Source organism: Aethalodelphis obliquidens, unplaced genomic scaffold, assembly GCF_003676395.1.
Source record: "Aethalodelphis obliquidens isolate GAN/ISIS:26980383/991018 unplaced genomic scaffold, ASM367639v1 scaffold1, whole genome shotgun sequence".
In the NCBI taxonomy this organism is placed as follows: domain Eukaryota; kingdom Metazoa; phylum Chordata; class Mammalia; order Artiodactyla; family Delphinidae; genus Aethalodelphis; species Aethalodelphis obliquidens.
In genome coordinates, this window is record NW_020837945.1 from 82,951,072 (window position 1) to 82,958,896 (window position 7,825).

At 44.6% G+C, this 7,825-nt stretch overlaps 1 pseudogene; it reads right to left on the reverse strand.

The window, feature by feature from the left end:
- Positions 1–2,185: 2,185 nt before the first annotated feature.
- LOC113628441 (5-hydroxytryptamine receptor 3C-like) lies at positions 2,186–5,563 on the reverse strand (annotated as a pseudogene).
- Positions 5,564–7,825: the final 2,262 nt, after the last annotated feature.

Below are 7,825 nucleotides of genomic sequence, written 5' to 3' on the forward strand. Positions count from 1 at the left end.
ATGATTGGGAGGGGCCCCAAGGAGTGTTTTTCCTAAAGTTGTTCTATTTCTTCACCTGGGTGGTGGTTATGCAGGTGTGATCAATTTTAAAAATTCATTGAGTGGTACACATAGATGCATACACTTTTCTGTATGTATGTTGTATTGCAATACAAAGTTTAATTTAAAAAGTTATGTGAAGGAAGAAAAACCTTCTTTATTATGTAAGGTTTCGGCATGCCAGCTGTGTGTTGCACTTAATATGTTAAAAGGCTGAGTTAAAGATTCAAGATATTGCTTAAGAATTATTGAATACTGAAATAAGAAACTACTTTGGGTGACTAAATGTCTCAGACTGGCTTAAATAATACATGAAAGATGGAATGCCAAGATGGGATAAAGGGATTACACCTAGAGCTAATAGACACTGATTCTTGGTTGGCTGGTGTTCATTCATGCATTTAATAGTTCAACAAGTCTATTAAGCCCTTATGATGTGTCAGGCATCATGATCATGGTACCATATACTGAACTGTAAAAATGGATGAGACATTATACCTGACCTTTAGGAAGGCACACTCTCCAAGTGGAGGCAGAAATATAAATAAATCCCTGAAATCTGTTCATCTAACTGAATATAATTAAAACATAATCCAGATATTCATCCTTCATATTCTTTCATTTCCCTTTCAATTTCTCTCTCTCCTCGGGTCCTTGCTCCCAGCTAGCTGTTAAGAGTCCTCCACAGGATATCTGCTGGTGGCGGTGTGAAGTACTGTTAATACGGAACTCTTTTTTAAAAAATAGGTTGTTGTTGGTTTTTTGGTTTTTTTTTTTTGTAAAAATAATACATGCTCATTGAAAACACAGACAAGGATATAAAAGAAGATAGCAATCACTCATAATCCTATTATGCAGGACAAAATTTGCTCTATTTTTTTTTTTTGGTGTCTAGCCACCCATACCTTTTTCTCTGCATTTCTATCTAGCACTCTATTTTTTAAAAGAGAAATTATGTATACATAGTGTTTTGTAACTTGTTTTCTCCACTTTATATATCATGGACCTGTTTCCATGGTTTTAACAGAGATCTGTATTCTCACTTTAAATGGCTACAAAGCATTCCATTGTGTGGCTGTACAACTATGTAACTTGAACCCTTTAATTGAGGCCCTTAACTAGTCTTCCTGGCCCTCCTCCAGGCATGTATATTCATAAAGCCCTCTCTATTTGATTTTGTGAAATCAGAAGAACTGTCAGAGTAAAAAAATGATACAAAAGAAAATGAAATGGAAATGGTTGATGAAAGGGACATTTTGCAATTGTCAGTATTTTATAGTAATTTCTTGCAAATGAGATTGACCTTTTCATTCTTTTGAATCTCTGAAAGTGTCTCAGAGACTTAAAATCAAATCAGATTACACCTGTTTAGGGTGAAGTATCAAAGCTTCTGCAAGAGAACTCTTTACCTCAGTGTTTATGGAGCTATAATAAATGTACTGAGGAGCCAGTGCTTCCTGGAAAGTCATTTTTGTTTTTGTCTTCTTTAATTTATTTAATTAATTAATTTATTTTTGGCTGTATTTGGTCTTCGTTGCTGTGCCTGGGCTTTCTCTAGTTGAAGCAAGCGCAGGCTACTCTTTGTTGCTGTGTGTGGGCTTCTCATTGTGGTGGCTGCTCTTGTTGTGGAGCACGGGCTCTAGGCGTGTGGGCTTCAGTAGTTGTGGAACACAGGCTCAGTAGTTGTGGCTTGCGGGCTGTAGAGCACAGGCTCATAGTTGTGGTGCATGGGCTTATTTGCTCCCCGGCATGTGAGATCTTCCCGGACCAGGGCTTGAACCCGTGTCCCCTGCGTTGGCAGGTGGATTCTTAACCACTGCGCCACCTGGAAAGTCGTTTATTGGGACAGTCAATCAGGGAGAGACTCCACTGACCCCGATCTTCAGTGGTAAGGGAGTCAGAGGTGTAGCTAAGAAACACTGAAAGTGTGCGGGATTGAGGACTGTGCATATGAGAAGTCAGGAGATTGTCTAGGGCTGTTCTAAACCTGCTCAGTAGGGCCCTGTTGGAGTTTTGGGAATATAGAGGGGACATGGTAGTCACTGGGGGTGTTTAAGATTAGGAAGGGGCCTGTGTCTGGCTGGCCCTAAGACCAAGAGAAACTTCAAGCTGTGGTTTGCAGGGAGAGGTGGGTGTGGATGTCTGCCTAGGTGTTCCAGAGGATGATGACCGTGACGATGGAGGGGGCCAGGAAGAGCAGGTAGAGGCTGAAGAGCAGGGTGTCCATCATGTGGCTGAACTGCATCCACAGGCTGACCTAGTGCTGCTTCTGAGCCTCGTCCTCCTGCTGGGCCCTCGCTGACCCAGGGCACCCATTTAGCTCTGCCTCCCTGGGACCTGGCGCCTTCCCCACCAACTCCACGGGCTCCTTCACACCTACGGAGAGACAGAGACTCAGCTGTGGGCTGCCAAGGTCAGCTGGGGGGTTGTGGGGACAGGAAGGAGGCGGGAGCAGAGAAGGGGAGGTGATGGGAGAGGACGCGTGGGCCGTGCTGATTTCCCTCACCAGGCAGGTGGGCAGGGCTGAGGCCCAGGCCCGTGTTCCCTTCTGGGGTGCAGCGGGGCAGCGTTTCCTTGGGCTGGTGCAGTGTAGAAGCAGGGAACGGAGCCAGCGAGGCCTAGGTGGGGGCTGGGTGGTGGCCAGATGCAGCAGGTAGGTGATGAAGATGGTCTCCAGCAGGCGGACCACCATCAGTGACAGACACAGAGCAAAGTAGACACCTGAAGGCAAAGCAAACTATAAATAAATCTGGGCAGATTCCTCACTACAATTTTTTTCCCCAAATCCAATCTTTCCTCAGAATCCATTCCCTCCTTAAGTGGAGAGGCAGCGGTTCTCCTGCTACCTGCCTCCCACCATGTCCCCTGCTGCCTTTGCTTCCCTGGAAAGTGGGAGGGACCATACTGATGAGGGTGCCACTGGCAGGGAGTAAGTCATTCAACGTCATGAGCAGGAAGACGTTGTAGACCAGCAGGAGTGTCATCTTGAATGGGGCGCGGTTCTCACTTTCTGCCTGCAGGAAGAAGCTGAGGGCGTCGATGGCTATCAGAAAACTCCTGGGCACCAGGAGGCTTATGACGTAGAGGCTGGGCCTGCGCCTGATGGCCACCTGGTGGGGAGGAGTGTGGAGGATGTGGCAAATAACCGATGCCAGAGGGCTCAACTCTCTCTCTCTCTCTCTCTATATATATATATATTTTTAAAATTTATTTTATTTATTTATTTTTGGCTGTGTTGGGTTTTCGTTGTGGTGCACGGGCTTCTCATTTCAGTGGCTTCTCTTGTTGTGGACCACGGGCTCTAGGCGTGCGGGCTTCAGTAGTTGTGGAACGCAGGCTCAGTAGTTGTGGCACACAGGCTTAGTAGTTATGGCTCATGGGCTCTAGAGCACAGGCTCAGTAGTTGTGGCGCACTGGCTTAGTTGCTCCGCGGCATGTGGGATCCTCCCAGATTAGGGCTCGAACCCGTGTCCCCTGCATTGGCAGGCGGATTCTTAACCCCTGCACCACCAGGGAAGTTCCTCAGCTCTATATTTGATTATCCAATCCTTGCTGATGTCCAGTTAGGCTGGCCATGGGATGACCTCGTTGGGTAACAGATGCATTTAATTGTGATCTCTTCCAAAGTGCCCCCAATTTTGTTGTCTAATTTTCCCTTATGTTCCACCTGCTGGGAACACAACTGTAGACTTTTAGGGGCAAGTGGGGCACTTTGGAGCATTGGACAGGACTGCCCATTCTTACAACAGCCCAGTTGCTCTTCCTCTCTGCAGGGCAGAGGCCTTGGGGATCCTTCTTGAGGGCAGTTATGGTAGGGGGTAGAGTGAGGAGCAGGGGCTTAACCCCCTGGAACTATTTTTACATCCCAAAGGGCCTTAGATCAAGAGGAAAATCACAGAGCAACTGGGCTCGGAAGTCAAACAGGGGCCCCTGGACTTACAAAGAACATGAGCTGGTCATATAGGTTGCTGTCCACCAGCGTCTCTGGGGTGGCCTTGTCGATGTTCAGGAGCTACCACTCCCCCGGGTCAGAATGACGTTACGAGACGTGTCTGTTATCACCCACAATTCCTTATCCATGCCCAGGAGCATGCTGTCCACTGCAAGGGAGGCCGGGGCCGCTCAGTCCAGAAGTCTCCTCAAGTCTCCTGTACACAAGATTCAATTCCTCCTTCACTGAGCTTCTTCAACAAATTCTCTTCTCTGTCCTTTAAAGCAGGGCATCCAGTTTGTCTCAGATGGGTCACAGGACCAGCAATTCATATATGTGTGGGCTGCAGCATTGGGAGTTTCTTTGTTGTTGTTGAAGTCAAAGTTATGGGAAGATTAGATATGACTCAAACATGAGTCAAGAACTTTCCTGTTTTTCTTCTCAATTCCCCAATTCTATGATGTTGTTTTAGTGGACTCAGTCTTGAACAGCTCAATATTTTTATAATTACACACATGCCTATTATAATGATTAATTTGTCCAGTTCTGCCACAGGATACCTGGTGGCATTCAGTTATGTTAATTATCAGTTTAAGTGTGTTAGCTATTAATGTTAAAAGGTTTGAACTAAAAATTATAGATGTGCAGCAACTCAGGGTCAGGTGGGCCTCTTCAGTGCAAGGGCCATCTAAGATCTAAAGTAGTAGTATTTATTTATTTATTTATTTAATTTATTTACTTTATTGAGGAATTAAAGCAGTAGTTCTTAACCCTCTCTGCGCATTAGCATCACCTGGGGAGATATAAAAAATCACAGTAACTGAGCCCCACCTGGAACAATTAAATTGGAATTTCTGAAGTAATGCATAGTTATTGGTATTTTTAAAAAGCTTCAGTGGGTAGCCAGAGTCGAGAAACACTAGTGTAAAACCTTCCTAAGTAACACCTACATCATTTAAATATCTTCCCCTTGAACCTTAAATGGTTACCAAAATGTGTCTCGCTCACCTGTGTAGAGGAGGGAACTGAAGGTGAATGTGCAGTTCTGTTGGTCAAAAGGAAAGTGGAAGATGTCCAGATTACAGGTGCTGGTCACCTTCATTGGCCTGTCGTACTGTATTCGACCTTCGCTGCTGACATAGGCGGTGAGACTTGGAGGTCCCTGATCCACATCTACACTGCTTGTGAGAGTCAGGGAGAGGTGGGTGCTGTGGGTGCCTTCATCAGCTTTTGACTCCCTTCCATCCCAGGTCTTCCCCTACTGTGCTCCTTTTGGGCTCTTTCTCTAAGGTCACTCTCTCATCTCTTCTGCTCATAGTGTTTTGTGGGACTCACCTAACTGAGGCTGTGCCCCAGTCTGAATCTGTTGGTGTCCCCATGCCCTGCACTGACCCTCAGCTGTTCTTTGCAGATGGGCTTCATGCTGGCTTTCCCCCACCCAGATACGCACAATTCCATGATGATGATGTCTGGGAGCCACAGGTTCTCAGCTGATACAGTGTGTATCATTTTTGTGTGATCTTTTGTGTGATCTCCATCTCTTTCCATAACATTTAAGGTATGTACCCAGCCTGGGAACAAATATTCCCTCATGGAGGCAATCCCTCAGATGGATTGCCACCCTCTCTTAGTATTTTACTTACTCCTTCAGGGCTACTCTTTTCATAGACGCCATATCAAAGGAAAAAGACAGGGAGGGTAGGTTGAGGGTGTGGTGGAAGAGGCACTGGAGGACAATGAAAACGTAGAATTGGAGAGGTGGTGTAATGGGACAGTTTGGTAGATCTCTATGCAGTCAGGGAGAGAGGAGGGCTGTGTGTCCTGAGCAGTGGAATGTCTTTCTATTTGTCACCAAAAGGAAATCAAAACACTGACATTATGGAAGAACTATTTAACATGTTAATTCTAATGTCCTTCGAGTGCCAGAAGGAAGTTCCTAGATATCCTTCAGAACCACACTCTGGTCTTCCCGGTTCTTGCCCCATCTTACCTTGAAGCAGGAGGCTGATAGTGAAGCACAAGACGATTCCCCTCCTAGCAGGCCACCCCCCTTCCATCCTCCTCTTCTGGACTCTTCTCTGAGGACTCACCAGGAGCCCCTAAACCCTGGGGCTTAAAGGAGCTCAGACCACCCCTTGGTTCCTGGTTTTGAATACTGCTCATGACAAGTGACCACACCCTGGTGAGAGGCTGTGGCCAGAGAGGTCACAGCAGAGTGTCCTGCTTTGCCCCTGTCCAGGTATGCTTTCTGGGCTCCAGGAAGGGAGAAGGTTGGGCCAAGATTAAGGGAGAAGCATCCTGTTTGGCAGCTCTGTGCTGAGATCAAGAACAAAATAACTCGCTTAAATAATAGAGCATGGGCTGGGGAAATATGAATTATTATTTTTCTAAGGCCAAGGAATCTTCAGATTTGGAAAGGTGACAATATGTAGTGATTTGGTTATGTATTCATTCAGAAAAATTGCAAATACCAAATTATAAATCTTGATTCATGGCTTCATTATCTACTATTCATATTTTTCCAACATTCCACAGCTAGATTTCCTCTCTCCAGTCTTTCTGCCTCCCTAATTCATTCTCCCCCAGACTAATGTTCTCCATACAATTTTTTACTCTATGCATTGATTACATGATAATTAGATGTCACAAAACAGAGAGCAGATCTGTTTTTAACATCTTTATGTTGTCAATAGTGTTATACATTATCATAAACTAGTCATCTCAGCTAGCATAAATATTAATGGTCTGTGTCAATGTTATGTCTTATGTCACATCTCTGTAGAAAAACACAGTCGGACCAAATGAGTGAATTGGGGCATTGTTATATCAAGTATCTTAGCTACATTTCCAGAAAGTTAGAAATTTTTTCCTTGCAGAAAGGGTGAAGAGTAAGACCTAGAGTACAAAAGAAACTTTGTTTAGAATGGACGATCATGACAGCCCAAAATAGAAACTGCTAAGGTAGGCAGGAATGACTTAGGAGCCCAAAGTGGGAAAGTATAGGACAGAAGGCTGAAATATCTTTTGTTTAAAGTTTGAAATATCTGCAGTCCTTCAGCACCACCAGCTCTGTAAGTCATTTCTTCCCTTCTTTGGAAACTTGACCAAAGGATTGGGTCAAAGTACTGCTGTGTCCACATTGACACACCCATGGGGCACCGGACTCTTGGACTGGCCAAGAGTGAAGGGCTTTCAAGGGACACTTGAGTTCCACAGGTAGGCTAGGCTCCCAGACCTTGGATCTAGGAAAGGAGGGTTAACTTCAAGCCCTGCTGAAAGTGGCTGAAGATAGTTGACATATATCTTGTTTTTATCAAAGTTGTCTGAAAAACGGGACCTAAGTCCCAATTGGACTTAGAAGTAGATATAGCTGCCAGGAAGTGGAGGTGATAGAGGCAGGAGAAATAAAGCAGTAAGGCACAGGTTTCTTCCGACCTGGGGAGTCAGAGTTTCAACTCTGGGATCTGGAAATCTCAGGAGCTATTGCTCCTGCTGCTGCTGCTGCAGGTGGTAACTAACATATTGAGTACTTTACTGTATGCCAGGCGTTGTATACTTCATTTTATGTAGTTCCCCAACAATCCTACAATGCAGATATTGGATAGGAGTATGTAGAAAAAAGAAATAGAGCCAAGTAAATAGAGAGATGGCAATTGGACCTTGTATTTTCTGATCATAATTTAGAACATAATAAATTTAAGGCAAAATAAATTTTGTCATTAACTGCAAGAATCACAAACACCCACAATCTATTGATCATCTTTTTTTTTTTAAACGTCTTTATTGGAGTATAATTGCTTTACAGTGTTGTATTAGTTTCTGCTGTATAACGGAGTGAATCAGCTATATGTATAC